At 49.2% G+C, this 14,944-nt stretch overlaps 1 protein-coding gene across 1 annotated transcript in view; it reads right to left on the minus strand.

Moving 5' to 3' along the window:
- The window catches only part of LOC135975479 (uncharacterized), a 500,168-nt gene that overhangs the window by 189,942 nt on the left and 295,282 nt on the right, over positions 1-14,944 (minus strand). The window lies entirely within an intron of this gene.

Raw genomic sequence — 14,944 nt, forward strand, 5'->3', positions numbered from 1 at the left:
TGGAGGTGAGCTGGGGTGGGGGGAGCCACGGGGTGGAGCTGAGGAAGGAGGGGTTGTTTCCACGGGGCCGAGCGGCGCTGGTGTGGGGTTGTTTCCGCGGGGCCGGGGGGTTTTGGCCCTCAGCTGTTTTCTTTGCAGTAATATGGCCCTCGCCGCTTTACGAGTTGTGCAGGCCTGCCTTAGGGTCTACAGTCTACTTTGTCAGCCAAACAAACTGGAATTAATTGTAATGGTCACTGACACCAAAAATCACATCACGTTTAGGTTGCTTCCAGGTCTAAGAGACCAGTCATTTACCCCAGATCAACTGGTACCTTAGATCCTACACCAAAGACAACACCTGTAGCCAATCCTGTGATAAACTGTCTAAAGCTTTATTAACTAGGAAAAAAGAATAAGAGTTATCAGCAGATTAAAGTAAGAAAACATTTACACGCCAATAAACTACCATCAAAATCCGAAGAGTGACAGATTTGTAGTGATCTGTCAATTCAAAGAGTCTTTAAGGCCAGACCCAGAAGGCAGCCCTGGGGATCTCTGGCTTCAGTTCAGAGTCTCTGGCCTCTCTGAATTCAAAAAGCCAAAAAGACGCAATTTCTTCTCGTCAGGGATTTTTATTCTCTTCCCCCAGATGTGAAGAGGACGGGACGAGTTCCCATCCACGTTTCCTCTTCATGGGTGGAGGGGACACATTCAACAAAGTGTTTCGTCCTCTGATGTTCCACAATGGTGTGTCAGGTCTCTATGGGCCTTCCTTTGCTGGGCAGGAAATAACACCTCCTGTGGCAAAGTTGTATTTCACACTTGGTCATGCTTCTCTCCAGACTGTGTGGGCGTTTACAGTTACAGAGCAAACAAATATCACCTTATAACATGGGATATTGACATTATGCATGAGATTAATGCAGGCAGCAACATACAAGCATTTTGTAGAGTCTAAACACGAAAGACATTCTTAGAAGAGTATTACCTATTTACAGCAAAATGAATATACAGGTGACCTGCTCTGATTCATAGAATATCAGGGTTGGAAGGGACCTCAGGAGATCATCTAGTCCAACCCCCTGCTCAAAGCAGGATCAATCCCCAACTAAATCCCCAAATGGCCCCCTCAAGGATTGAACTCACAACCCTAGGTTTAGCAGGCCAATGCTCAAACCATTGAGCTATCTCCAGCTAGGAGGTTGTCAGTTCTTTGCTAATGCCTGCAGCCTGGCAAGAGCGGAGATCAGACTTCTCAGCATCACACAAGCCATCCTGTTTTTCTTATCTGCCAGTTTGCTTGATGCATGGAGACTGATAAGTCCACATTCCTTTGTCTCAGGCCACCTTGTTTATCAAGTATCAGAGTGGTAGCTTATGCTCCAATACATCTGTTTAGGCCTGGTCTACACTATGGGTTTAGGTCGACTTTAGCAGCGTTAAATCGAATTAAGCCTGGACACGTTCACACGACGAAGCCCTTTCTTTCGACTTAAAGGGCCCTTTAAACCGGTTTCTTTACACCACCTTCGACGAGGGGATTAGCGATAAAATCGGCCTTTGCGGGTCGGAATTGGGGTAGTGTGGACGGAATTCGACGTTATTGGCCTCCGGGAGCTATCCCACAGTGCTTCATTGTGACCGCTCTGGACAGCACTCTCAACTCAGATGCACTGACCAGGTAGACAGGAAAAGACCTGCGAACATTTGAATTTCATTTCCTGTTTGCCTAGCGTGGAGAGCATAGGTGACCACGCAGAGCTCATCAGCACAGGTAACCATGATGGAGTCCCAGGATCGTAAAAGAGCTCCAGCATGGACCGAACGGGAGGTACGGGATCTGCTCGCCATATGGGGAGATGAATCAGTGCTAGCTGAACTCCGTAGCAGTAAAAGAAATGGCAAAGTATTAGAAAAGGTCTCCAAGGCCATGAAGGACCGAGGCCATAACAGGGACACACAGCAGTGCCGCGTGAAAATTAAGGAGCTACGGCAAGCCTACCACAAAGCCAGAGAAGCAAAAGGAAGGTCCAGGGCAGAGCCGCAAACTTGCCGCTTCTACGCGGAGCTGCATGCCATTCTAGGGGGTGCAGCCACCACTACCCCAACCGTGTGCTATGACTCCGTCAATGGAGAAACGCACAGGGAAGAGGGTTCGGGGAACGAGGAAGATGAGGATGGAGGTAATGTAGGTAGCTCACAGCAGCAAGGAAGCGGAGAAACCGGTTTCCCCAACAGCCAGGATATGTTTGTCACCCTGGACGTGGAACCAGTAACCCCCGAACTCACCCAAGACCCTGAGGGCACACAGGAGACCTCTGGTGAGTGTAACTTTGTAAATAGTACACATGGTTTAAAAGCAAGCGTGTTTAATGATTAATGATTAATTTGCCCTGGCAATCGCGGTCAGTACAGCTACTGGAAAAGTCTGTTAACGTGTATGGGGATGGAGCGGAAATCCTCCAGGGACATCTCCAGAAAGCTCTCCTTCATATACTCCCAAAGCCTTTGCAAAAGGTTTCTGGGGAGGGCTGCCTTATCCCGTCCGCCATGGTAGGACACTTTACCACGCCAGGCCAGTAGCATGTAGTCTGGAATCATTGCATAACAAAGCATGGCAGCATATGGTCCCGGTGTTTGCTGGCATGCAGACAACATTCATTCCTTATCTCTCTTTGTTATCCTCAGGAGAGTGATATCATTCACGGTCACCTGGTTGAAATGGGGTGATTTTATTAAGGGGACATTCAGAGGCGCCCGTTCCTGCTCTTCTGAACAGAAATGTTCCCCGCTGTTAACCACGCGGTGGGGGGAGGGGTGAAGTGATCATCCCAGAGAATCGTGTGTGTGTGTGCGGGGGTGGTTTACTTGAGATTGTGCTGCATGTTAACCCGGAAACCGCAGCCCCTCCTTTTACATTGAAAACCCATTTTAAATGGCCAACCCACTTCATCCTTGATATGGGAAATGCGTTGCTGTTTGAAACCATTCCCACATGTTAAGAAGGTTAAAAAAGCCAAAAGACTGTGGCTTACCATGGCTGCCTGCAAGCCGAAATCTGTTGCCTGGCACTGCGTGAGTGATCTCTCATACCAAACCGGCAGGCAGAGAAAAAATGCGACCTTGTAACGAAAGAGTGTACCCATTGTTCTCTAAAATGTGTCTTTTTTAACCACCTCTCCCTTTTCCTCCACCAGCTGCAAATGTTTCTCCTTCGCAAAGGCTAGTGAACATTAGAAAGAGAAAACGGAGGACGTGGGATGATATGTTCATGGAGCTCCAGATGTCCTCCCACGCTGATAGAGCACAGCAGAATGCGTGGAGGCAGTCAATGTCGGAGATGAGAAAAGCACAATATGGACGAGAGGAGAGGTGGCGTGCTGAATGGCGGGATGAAAAGAGCAAGTGGCGGGCTGAAGACGATAGGTGGCGTCAGCTTGCATACAGAAGACAAGAGTCGATGCTCCGTCTGCTGGAGCATCAAACTGATATGCTCCAGCGTATGGTTTAGCTGCAGGAAAGGCAGCAGGAGCAGAGACCGCCGCTACAGCCCCTGTGTAACCAACAGCCCTCCTCCCCAAGTTCCATAGCCTCCTCACCAGACGCCCAAGAACACGGTGGGGGGGCCTCCGGCCACCCAGTCACTCCACCCCAGATGATTACCCAAGCATCAGAAGGCTGGCCTTCAATAAGAGTTAAAGTTTTAAAATGCAGTGTGTCCTTTTCCATCCCTCCTCCCCCACCCATCCCAGGCTACCTTGGCAATTATCCCCCTACTTGTGTGAGGAATTAATAAAGAATGCATGAATGTGAAATAACAATGACTTTATTGCCTCTGCAAGCGGTGCTCGAAGTGGGGAGGGGAGGGTGGGGTGGTTGGTTTACAGGGAAGTAGAGTGAACCGGGTGTGTGTGGGGGGTTGGAGGGTTCATCAAGGAGAAACAAACAGAAGTTTCACACCGTAGCCTGGCCAGTCACAAAACTCATTTTCAAAGCTTCTCTGATGCGCACCGCGCCCTGCTGTGCTCCTCTAACCACCCTGGTGTCTGTCTGCGCGTAATCAGCGGCCAGGCGAGTTGCCTCAACCTCCCACCCCACCATAAAGGTCTCCCCCTTACTCTCACAGATATTGTGGAGTGCACAGCAAGCAGCAATAACAATGGGGATATTCTTTTCACTGAGGTCTGAGCGAGTCAGTAAGCTGCGCCAGCGTGCTTTTAAACGTCCAAATGCACATTCCACCACCATTCGGCACTTGCTCAGCCTGTAGTTGAACAGGTCCTGACTCCTGTCCAGGCTGCCTGTGTACGGCTTCATGAGCCATGGCATTAAGGGGTAGGCTGGGTCCCCAAGGATCATGATAGGCATTTCAACATCCCCAACGGTTACTTTCTGGTCCGGGAAGAAAGTCCCTTCCTCCAGCTTTCGAAACAGACCAGAGTGCCTGAAGACGCGAGCATCATGTACCTTTCCCGGCCATCCCACGTTGATGTTGGTGAAACGTCCCTTGTGATCCACCAGGGCTTGCAGCAGCATTGAAAAGTACCCCTTGCGGTTTATGTACTCGGTGGCTTGGTGCTCCGGTGCCAAGATAGGGATATCTTTGAGCGTTGGCCTGCTAAACCCAGGGTTGTGAGTTCAATCCTTGAAGGGGCCATCTGGGGATTTAGTTGGGGATTGATCCTGCTTTGAGCAGGGGGTTGGACTAGATGATCTCCTGAGGTCCCTTCCAACCCTAATAATCTATGATTCTATGATTCTATGATATGGGTTCCGTCTATGGCCCCACCACAGTTTGGGAAGCCCATTTCAGCAAAACCATCCACTATTGCCTGCACATTCCCCAGAGTCACTACCCTTGATATCACCAGGTCTTTCATTGCCCTGGCAACTTGGATCACAGCAGCCCCCACAGTAGATTTGCCCACTCCATATTGATTCCCGACTGACTGGTAGCTGTCTGGCGTTGCAAGCTTCCACAGGGCTATCGCTACTCGCTTCTTAACTGTGAGGGCTGCTCTCATCCTGGTATTCTGGCGCTTCAGGGCAGGGGAAAGCAAGTCACAAAGTTCCATGAAAGTGCCCTTACGCATGCGAAAGTTTCGCAGCCACTGGGAATCGTCCCACACCTGCAGCACGATGCGGTCCCACCAGTCTGTGCTTGTTTCCCGGGCCCAGAATCGGCGTTCCATGCCATGAACCTGCCCCAGTGACACCATGATTTCCACATTGCTGGGGCCTGTGCCTTGTGAGAGGTCTATGTCCATGTCAATTTCCTCATCACTCTCTTTGCCGCGCTGCAATCGCCTCCTCGGCTGGTCTGAGTTTCGCCTTGGCATGTCCTGGCTCTGCATATACTCCAGGACAATGCGCGTGGTGTTCATAGTGCTCATAATTGCCGCGGTGATCTGATCCCATGATCCCAGTGCTAGCTATGGCGCCTGGTCTGAAAAAAGGCACGAAACTAGTATCTGACGGACCAGGAAAAGGAGGGAGGGCGGGAGGGCCGAGTGATGACATGGTGTACAGGTACAGGGAATTAAAATCAAGAAAGGTGGCTGTGCATCAGGGAGAAACACAAACAACTGTCACACAGAATGGTCCCCCCCAAAGATTAAATTGAAAACCCTGGGTTTAGCAGGCCGTTGATTTCACGGAGGGAGGGGAAGCAAATGAATACAGAACAAATCTATTTTTTACATCTTAAGCTGGCAGCCGACGGTGCAGCATGACTGATAGCCTCTGCAGTATGATGACGACGGTTACCAATCATAATATACCATCATCTGCCAAAAGGCAAGGGGCTGCTGCTGTGTAGCAATGCAGCCCCACATCTGCCAGCCCCACGTCTGCCAGCATCCAGATCGCCCTCGGCCTCTTCTGGGTGCTTAGCAGACAATACTGGGCAATTGGCAGAAAATAGCATACTACGACTGATAGCCATCATCATCGAGACAGTAGCATGTCTGCCCAGGTGCCCATGATTGACAGCCACTGCAGTACGATGATGACAGATACCAGTCGTAATATACCATCTTCTACCAAAAGGCAAGGGGCTGGTGCAATGCAGTCCTATGGCTGCCAGCCCCACGGCTATTAGTCATGCTACACCGTCTACCGCCAAAAGGCAGTTAGCAGCTGCTGCTGTGTAGCAATGCAGTCCCACGTCTGCCGGCACCCAGATGACATATGGTGACGGTGAGCTGAGCGGGCTCCATGCTTGCCGTGGTATGTTGTCTGCACAGGTAACCCAGGTAAAAAGGCGTGAATCTATTGTCTGCCGTTGCTGTGACGGAGGGGGAGGGGCCTGACGACATGTACCCAGAACCTCCCGCGACACTGTTTTGCATCATCCGGGCATTGGATTCTCAACCCAGAATTCCAATGGGCGGCGGAGACTGTGGGAACTGTGGGATAGCTACCCATAGTGCAATGCTCCGGAAGTCGATACTAGCCTCGGTACTGTGGACGCGGTCCGCCGACTAGAGCACTTAGAGCATTTTATGGGGGGACACACACAATCGACTGTATACAACCGATTTCTATAAAACCGGCTTCTATAAATTCGACCTAATTTCGTAGTGTAGACATACCCTAAGTCTATAAGGTGCCACAGGACTCTTTGTTGCTTGTTTAGCAACTACACCCACAACATATTTCCAGCATACATATGTAACTCTTTCTACATAACCCGTACATACATCATACATTGATATTCCGGGCAGTGGGTCACAAGTTTTTATATGATGCCCGACAAGCTGCTGGTTGGCTAAATAGTCTGACAACAGTGTGTTGGGTGTGCTCTTTGCCAAGTGGCATAAAAGGGAGCTTGAGATATAAAGGGTTAAGGATACGGCTGCCTGGAGGAGGAGAAGATGCAGAGAGACGTAGAGAGGGTTTCCCCTCCTTATTTAGCTGCCTTTCGGGTGCGCGTTGTCACCACCTCGCTATACAGCACATGCTCATCTTCAGCAGGCTTGGCTTTGTTTTTCGACTGGGTTGCCTGGGCCTCCAAGGCCGGGAATACCATGAGCGCATAGGTGACTTCAGAGCCCTGGTGGGGGAGGAAAGAGAAAGGGTGAGAGGGAGGGGTGCACGGACTGGTTGCACTGGTTGGAAGGATATTGGAGGACAGGATGAAAGTGAGCTCAAAAAACTGGAGAATTGCCCTAAAATCTGTAAAATGAAATTGAGGGAATTACAAAGTACTCCCGTGAGGAAGGAAAAATGAAAGGCAACAGTACAAAATGGGGTATAACTGATGTGACAGGAGTATTGCAGGAAAGGTGTTCTAGTGGAGCACAAAATCCATATGAAGAAACAGCACGGTGCTGCTGACAAACGGCTATCCCATAGGTAAGACATGGGAGGTAATTGTCCCGCTCTACTCTGCACTGGGGAGCTCTGATCTGGCGCGCTGGATCCAGCTCTGGGCATCACACTTTAAGAAAGGTGTTGATGAACTGGAAAGAGTCCAGAGAAAAGCAACAAAAATTATAAGACATTTAGAAAATACGGCCTATGTGGAAAGGATGAAAGAATCGGACATCTTTAGTCTAGAGAGGAGAAAGTTGAGGGGGGACATAACTGTCTTCTAACATGACATTCTAAAGAGGACAGTGATCAATTGTTGTCCATGTCCACTGATGGTAGGACAAGACGTAATGGGTTTTATCTGCAGCAAGGGGGATTTAGGTTGGATATTAAGAGAAAATTTCTAATGAGATGACTCCTTGAGGTCCCTTCCCAGCCCTACATTTCAGTGACTCAGTGGAGGTTTGGGGTGATGGTGAAAGGGGTGACGAATTCCCAGCCCTGCCTCCTGGATGAACAAACCCTATGCAGCATCTCGTTGTGGCCAGGGCCGTAGCAACAAAGAACGTGGCCCCCTCCGAACATATGTCCGGGTGGAGCCCCTTACAATGCAGAAACTGGAATGCGGTATTTTTTTGCCACTTTTAGGGGCCCCCTTCTTTGCGGGGCCCCCTCCGGTTGGAGGGTACGGAGGGCGCTCGCTACGCCTCTGGTTGTGGCTGTTCTCTGTCTGCCCCACCCTAAACAGGGAGCTTTATCTCAGGACTGCGGAAAAGATCCAGGCTGTGCAATGTTAAGGCCGTTGGACTGTGCCTGGGTTTGAAGCTTAGCCTATAAATCCATTTTGTTACCTGTTCCATCTGCTCTGCACCAGGAACCCTGGCTTTAGATCCCTGATGATCATGACCAGGATGCAGGTTTCTGGCACATCCTCTGGGCTCAGATCCCTCAATGCTTTTCTGAGGCTTTGGAACTAAAACAGAACCAGATAAAAATGGAGATGAAGTTTGGAGTATCATGAGGAAATGACTTGCTATAATGTGCAATCTGGAGAAAGAAGTTACACTCATCTTTTTACCTGTTGATTTCTGTATGTGTGTGATTCTGCAGCTTCTACCAGGGCACAGGGTGAAAATGGAGCTAACAATTTATCTCTGTTTGTTTAAGTTTATATTTCCCCGCACTTAACCATAACCACAACTGATGATCTTCATGCTCACATCTAACCTTAGAACTATTGCTTAGCCACAACCCAGCCCCCTCACCATAACCGTAACAACTAACCCTAACAACCTGAGAAGAAGTTTGGACCTATCTCAGTGCTCTTGCCTTGGATATGGGGAAAACAAGTTTGGACTGTCTGCTCTGCCACCCACTTCCTCTGTAATCTTGGACACCATGGGAGTTGGGCACCTCACTCAATACCTTTAAAATTCTGGCCCATGGTGCCTCATTGTTCCGCATGTGAAATGGGGATAATTGTCTTTCTCTGTCTTGCAGAATTGTTGAGATTAAAGATTGTGACATGCTCACATACTTTGGTAATGGTGGTGATGTAAATACCTTAAAAATGAAATATGTAGCCCTTAGCCCAAACTTCGCTAATTAGCGACGGGGTTTCTTAGAATGGAAATAGATGCCCAAATCCTGATTAAATTAATTAAGGACTGAACATCTAATGACTCTTTGCCTCCTTTGAGAGTCACAACCTACACTTAAGATGAACCTCAGAAACCCAAAATTCAATTTGAACCCAAACCCTGAAGTATCACTGTAATGTTAACCCTAATTCTAAATCCTATTTTATGTGTATCCTTGATCTAAGCTCTGAGGTCTGTGGTGTTGTTATGAAGACACAGACAGCTTGCATCCAACAGTGGAACTCTCTGATATTCAAACAGAGTAGAACACAATAGCCAGAGTTTGCTGTTTGTAACAGTCTGTAGTTTCCTGGTCTACCTGCATCGCTCACCTCCGTCTTGCAAGGGGAAGGTTGATCTTTGATCTCTGTTGCCACATCCCACTTTCTTACACAATAATGACAGCAGGGCCGGATTTAGGCCAATTCCACCAATTCCCCCGAATCAGGCCCCGCGCCTAAGAGGGCCCTGCACCAAGTGGCAGGGCCGCCCAGAGTGGGGGGCAAGTGGCAGAGAATCCCTTCCTTGGCTAGAGGCACCTTTTTAATTTTTACTCACCTGACGGCGCTCTGTGTCTTTGGCGGCAGGTCCTTCAGTGCCACCGAAGACCCGTAGCGAGTGAAGGACCCACCGCCAAAGACTAGGAGCGTGGCCCAGTGAGTACAAGCCTCATGTGGTTTTTTTATGTTTTTTTTGTTTTTGTTTTTTTAAGTCAACCCTGCCGGGGCCCCGTCAAAACTATTTGAATCGGGCCCCGCACTTCCTAAAGCCGGCCCTGAATGACAGCTATTCATCCTCAGCCCCTAGCTCAAAGCAGCCTGGACCTTGGGTGTTTGGCGCCTTCCTTTGCAGCAGGGGGAACACATCACCTGCTGGGATCATCTGAACACGTCTCTCCCAAGCAATCCCCTGCCCTTTCAAGTGTGTCCAGGCATTGGTGGGACGTTGGTCCCTCCTGTTCTCTGCTGGTGGGCTCAGTATAGGGGTGCCTGGCTGACATTAATAGCCCGTGATATATAGGAGGGGAGCGTAGATGATCTAATGGTTCCATCTGGCCTTGAATTCTATGAATCCCCTAATTCCTAGACTTAAATTATGCCCCAGTGTAACATAGGGCCAGAAAAGGTTACAGGACTTGCAGGCTAATTGACCCAGATTCAACCTTTACGGACAGATTAGTAGATAATGATTGTGTTTTGTGTGTGTTTACATATATATTGTTAGAGGTTGACAATGTAACCAAACAGTTCCTGTCTGTTGCTGTATTCTGTTAGTTCAGAGATCAAAAAGAGATGTTAACACTTAAATGAACTGTGAATGTAGTAATATCATCCTTCTTATTTCTCTTTGAAGTTTGTAGTAAACGACCCATAAATGCCTGAAGCTGGGTAATTAGCTACATTGATTAGCATAAGGTAATTACCAGTGATGCTTAGGAAATAAGAGGCCTACTTCAAAGGGACAATGCTTTGCCTGTTGTTCACCCAAGGACTGTATGCTTTCCAGAGGCTGCAAGAGAACTCCAGGATAAAAGGAATCTTATGTCCTGATTGTGTTATCTCAGATCTGCTTAAGCTTCATCAGGGGACGTTTGAGTTGCAAGACTGAGGTCTCCAGTTCCATTCTGGATCGCCCTGATATTGGACATTGGACTGGAACCTATGGAACTTGTTCCAAAAAGTCCTTTCAGAATTCTAAAGCTCACCATCTCTACTACGAAACTGACCTAAGATCTCTATTCATACCGGTATGTACAACGATCTGTTAACCTACACTCTCCCTATCTTTTCCTTTTTAATACATCTTAGTGTAGTTAGTAAGAATTGGCTGGCAGCGCGTATTTGGGTAAGATATTCATTATCTTGGTGGGTAAGTGTCCAATCCTTGGGCACTGGTAGAGCTTTTCATATGATGAACAAAATGTTCAGTAATATTTGACTTGGCTGTCTGGGTGGGAGCCCAAGGCTGGGTTGCTTTAAGGGAACGGTGTTTTCTCTTCTGGGTAACCAGTAAGGTATCGTGGAAGCTGTCTTGTTGCTAGCTTGGTACATCTAAGCATTAGAATAACCATCAGTCTGGGGGATCATCTGCCCCGTTCTTTGCCGTTTGCCCTGCTTGAGCAATCTCAGTGTGGCCCCTCTGGAGCCCCAGTCACAACCAGTTCTATACTTTACCCTCTTCTTAACCCTAACCCTAACCCTAACCACTGAACTAACTCCTCAGTCCCCAGCACAAAACTTGTTAATGGTTTTCAACTCTTTTGAATGTACTGATATTCTGCTGCTTGAAAACACAGATTACTGCCTCTCAAAAGCCTATTTCTTCACCTGTTTATTGATGTTACTATTGGTAGTAAATATTAATCTTTTATGATTCTCTTTTGTATAAACAACTCTTGTTATTCCTCGGCCCAAAAGCTCAGAATCCATTTAGCTAAACTCTACTCCCAAAGAGTGTTTTGTTTTAGACTAACGAATGTCTATAATCATAGTAGGTCTGTACTCAGCCTGTTCTCCACTCTACTTTTACCCTGACCTTTTTGACCTACCCAGATATCCAGAAAGCAACTGCTAGTAAATGACGTGTCATTGCAATAGACTAACTGGTGTAGTTTACAAGGGATGCTTATAAATGCTCACTGTGGTTAATAAAATATTAGTAGTTACCAACATTTAACAGGGAATATTTGTTATAACACATGTATTCTATAATCAGTATAACTGCAAACCGTTAAATAATGTATTGATTAATGTCCAAGTCATTAAGAGCAAATTGTGGTGATAGACAGTCCCAGTAGTGATAGATTATCAGGGTTGAAAGGGACCTCAGGTCGTCATCTAGTCCAACCCCCTGCTCAAAGCAGGACCAATCCTCAGACAATTTTTTACCCTAGTTCCCTAAATGGCCCCCTCAAGGATTGAGCTCACAACCCTGGGTTTAGCAGGCCAAATGCTCAAACCACCGAGCTATCCCTCCCCCTCATCACAGGTGTCACTGGCTTATTAATAAAAAAAAATCAAAACACAAGAAAGGATTTTCTTTGTTTTAAACCAGTATATAAGGTGTGACTTTGGGGGGAGTGAGTTAGAAGTGAAGTAAGCTGCCAACACTTCTCCAGGCTCAGAGGGTTTGTACGTTTTCCTTTCTTTTCTCTATATAGCGCTGTATTAAGGAATGATTGATTGTCTTAAATCAAACTTCAGCTGAGTTGGTTCTTTGACAACATGTGTTATTAAAATAAATACGTACCAAGATACATTTGAAAACCCATACATATTTTTACATCTCTATCTTCTTTGTAAACACTGCCTTCTCATTGAAAGGTACATACCTCATTTGCCAGGCACAGTTCAGATTTGGTTTCCATGCCCACACCATGGCCCGTTGCTTTGTGGTTGTTAATAGTTTAAAACTATTTACACTGATCACTACAGAATAGTTATTGGCAAGACCATATCGAGGGAGCAGATGGGCGATCACAGTGCGTCTCCCCCTTTCACTCACCTCTTTTCTTCCTCCTGCAGTAACAGATGAGAGCAGCAATGGCTCCAACCAGAAACAAGAGGCCACCTGTTGTCAGCAGAATATCACGGGTACTGGAAGAGGCTGTTCACGCAGCAGAATAAAAAAAAAGAGAGGGAAGGGCCATGAGAACAGCCAGACTTTGTGAAACCCACAAAGGAGTCAGATTTTGGTGCAAGGGCTTTCTGACAACTGTTCACTGTTGTCTATGGCACGTTCAGTCTGTAATAGCCTAGTTCCAAAGAGGGGAAGGATGGTTCAGTGGTTATGGGATTGGCGTTGGGTATTGGATATTGGAGTTCAATTCCCTGTTCTCCTGCAGGCCCCCTGTGGGACTTACCCTTTCCTTGCCTCCATTCCCCATCTCTAAAATGGGCACCAAAGGGCTAAATCAGGGGCGGGCAAACTTTTTGGCCTGAGGTCCACATCAAGTTTCAAAAATTGTATGGAAGGCTGGTTAGGGGAGGGGGTTGTGGACCGGCCCCCACCCCCTATCTACCCCCCGGGACTCCTGCCCCATCCAACCCCCCCTTTCCCTGATGGCCCTGACCGCCCCCAGAACCCCTGCCCCTGAATGCCCCCCACCGCCCTATCCAAACCCTCCTCTCATTCCTGACGGCCCGCCCGGGACTCCTGCCCCATCCAACCATCTCTTCTCCCTGTCCCCTGACTGCCCCTGGAACCTCTGCCCCTGACTGCCCCCCGCCACCCCATCCAACCCCTCTCCTTTCTGACTGTTCCCCCGGGACCCCTGCCCCCATTCAACCCCCCTGTTCCCTGCCCTCTGACTGCCCCGACCCCTCTCCACACCCCCGTCCCCTGCCCTCTATCCAACCCCCCCCCTGCCCCCTTACCACGCAGCACAGAGACCGGGTCAGGCCAGGCTCTGCAGCTGCGCTGCCTCAGGAGCTCACAGCCCCACCGCCCAGAGCATTGCGGGGGAGGAGGAACAGCAGGGGAGGGACTGGGGGTAGCCACCCGGGCCAGGAGCTCAGGGGCCGGGCAGGAGGGTCCGGTGGGCCGGATGTGGCCTGTGGGCCATAGTTTGCCCACCTCTGGGCTAAATCTATTAACAACATTGTGAGGGGCTCAGATACTTGGGCCATGGAAGTGTCATAGATACAAAGGACTTGGGAGAAAAGGGGGATTTTCATCTCTACTTTGTTTTCTATCCCCATATGACATCTGTCACCTCATCTGACCTCCCTTTCCCAGGAGAGCTCCTGGGGATGGTTCTCCTCAAATGGGAGCAACACAGGGAGGTGAATTAAGAAATTAGGGAAGTCTCACCTGTCACAGTGACATTCACTGCCCGGCTCCTGGGGGACGGGATCCACCTCCCGCTCACATTCTTCTCATACCCGCAGGTGAATTCCCCGGCGTTGTTGGGACTGGCCTGCGGGATGCTGAGCACAGAGACATTCATAGAGCCGGTGCCAGGCTCCGTGGTGTTGATCTCAGACCCCATATCCCCGGGAATGATCTCGGCTCCGTCCTTGTAGAAGTGAAATCTCCACCCTCTGGCATCCCTGGAGACCGCGCAGATGATGAGCAGGGGGAGTCCTTCGCTCACTGCTCCAGAAGGGGGATCCAGGCTCAGCACTGGTTGGGGAGGGGGATCTGTGGGGAGCAGCAAAGGGGAGGGCTCAGCTGGGACATGGCAGTGGGGAATGTGAATATGGTGCCCAGAATTCAATTTATTCAGAGCTGACCTGTGCTCTCTCTCTCCAGAGCCTCTTGTTTCACCTCAGGATCCTGAGGGGCTCCCCACTGAAATAAGTGAGAGCCGGGCTAGGGGGTGGAGATGGCCTCCTTCAGATACAATATGGGGCTGTGATGTGCGGGTCAGAAAGTGGCCTGGATCACCAGGATCTGACTCATTTTCTGTCACTTCTCCATTACCAAGGTCCCAGCCCCTGATATTTATGGAGCCCTCTGTAGATAGGGAGGGCCCAGGGCATCTGGTGATTCCCACCCCGTCTGGCCAGACTGTGAGAGCTGGATAACCTGCTGGGATTCTACCTTCCCAGGGGGTAGATGTGCAAGGTGACCATGTTTGATGCCCAGGTCTGTATCCAGGCTGGTGGAGAGGGACTGGCTCTTCCCAACATGGATCTCCTGGCTGGATCGGGGTACTCGGTACAGACAGGTGCCGAACCCAGAGCCCCCCAGCTGTGCAATGCTCTAGGGATGAGTGAAGCTGCCCCTGGATGAGCCCCCAGCTGAGGTGCTCCATGCCCCCACCATGTTGAATTGGATCCTTCAGCTTTGTGATCCCGGGGCAGCCCAGCATGTGAGGGGAACAGGCTCACTGGGCAGGTCCCCGGGGAGATCAGGACTCAGGGAGAGGGACAGGGCCACAAGGGGGTCTGGAAAACAAGGGTCAGGGTTAGATACAGAAGGTCCGACCTAGCCGGGATCTCTGGGAGGTGAGGGGCAGATGTTACCAGGTCAAATTAATCTCAGGAATTAGAGGGGGATGGAGA

This window comes from Chrysemys picta, chromosome 13 (genome assembly GCF_011386835.1).
Source record: "Chrysemys picta bellii isolate R12L10 chromosome 13, ASM1138683v2, whole genome shotgun sequence".
In the NCBI taxonomy this organism is placed as follows: domain Eukaryota; kingdom Metazoa; phylum Chordata; order Testudines; family Emydidae; genus Chrysemys; species Chrysemys picta.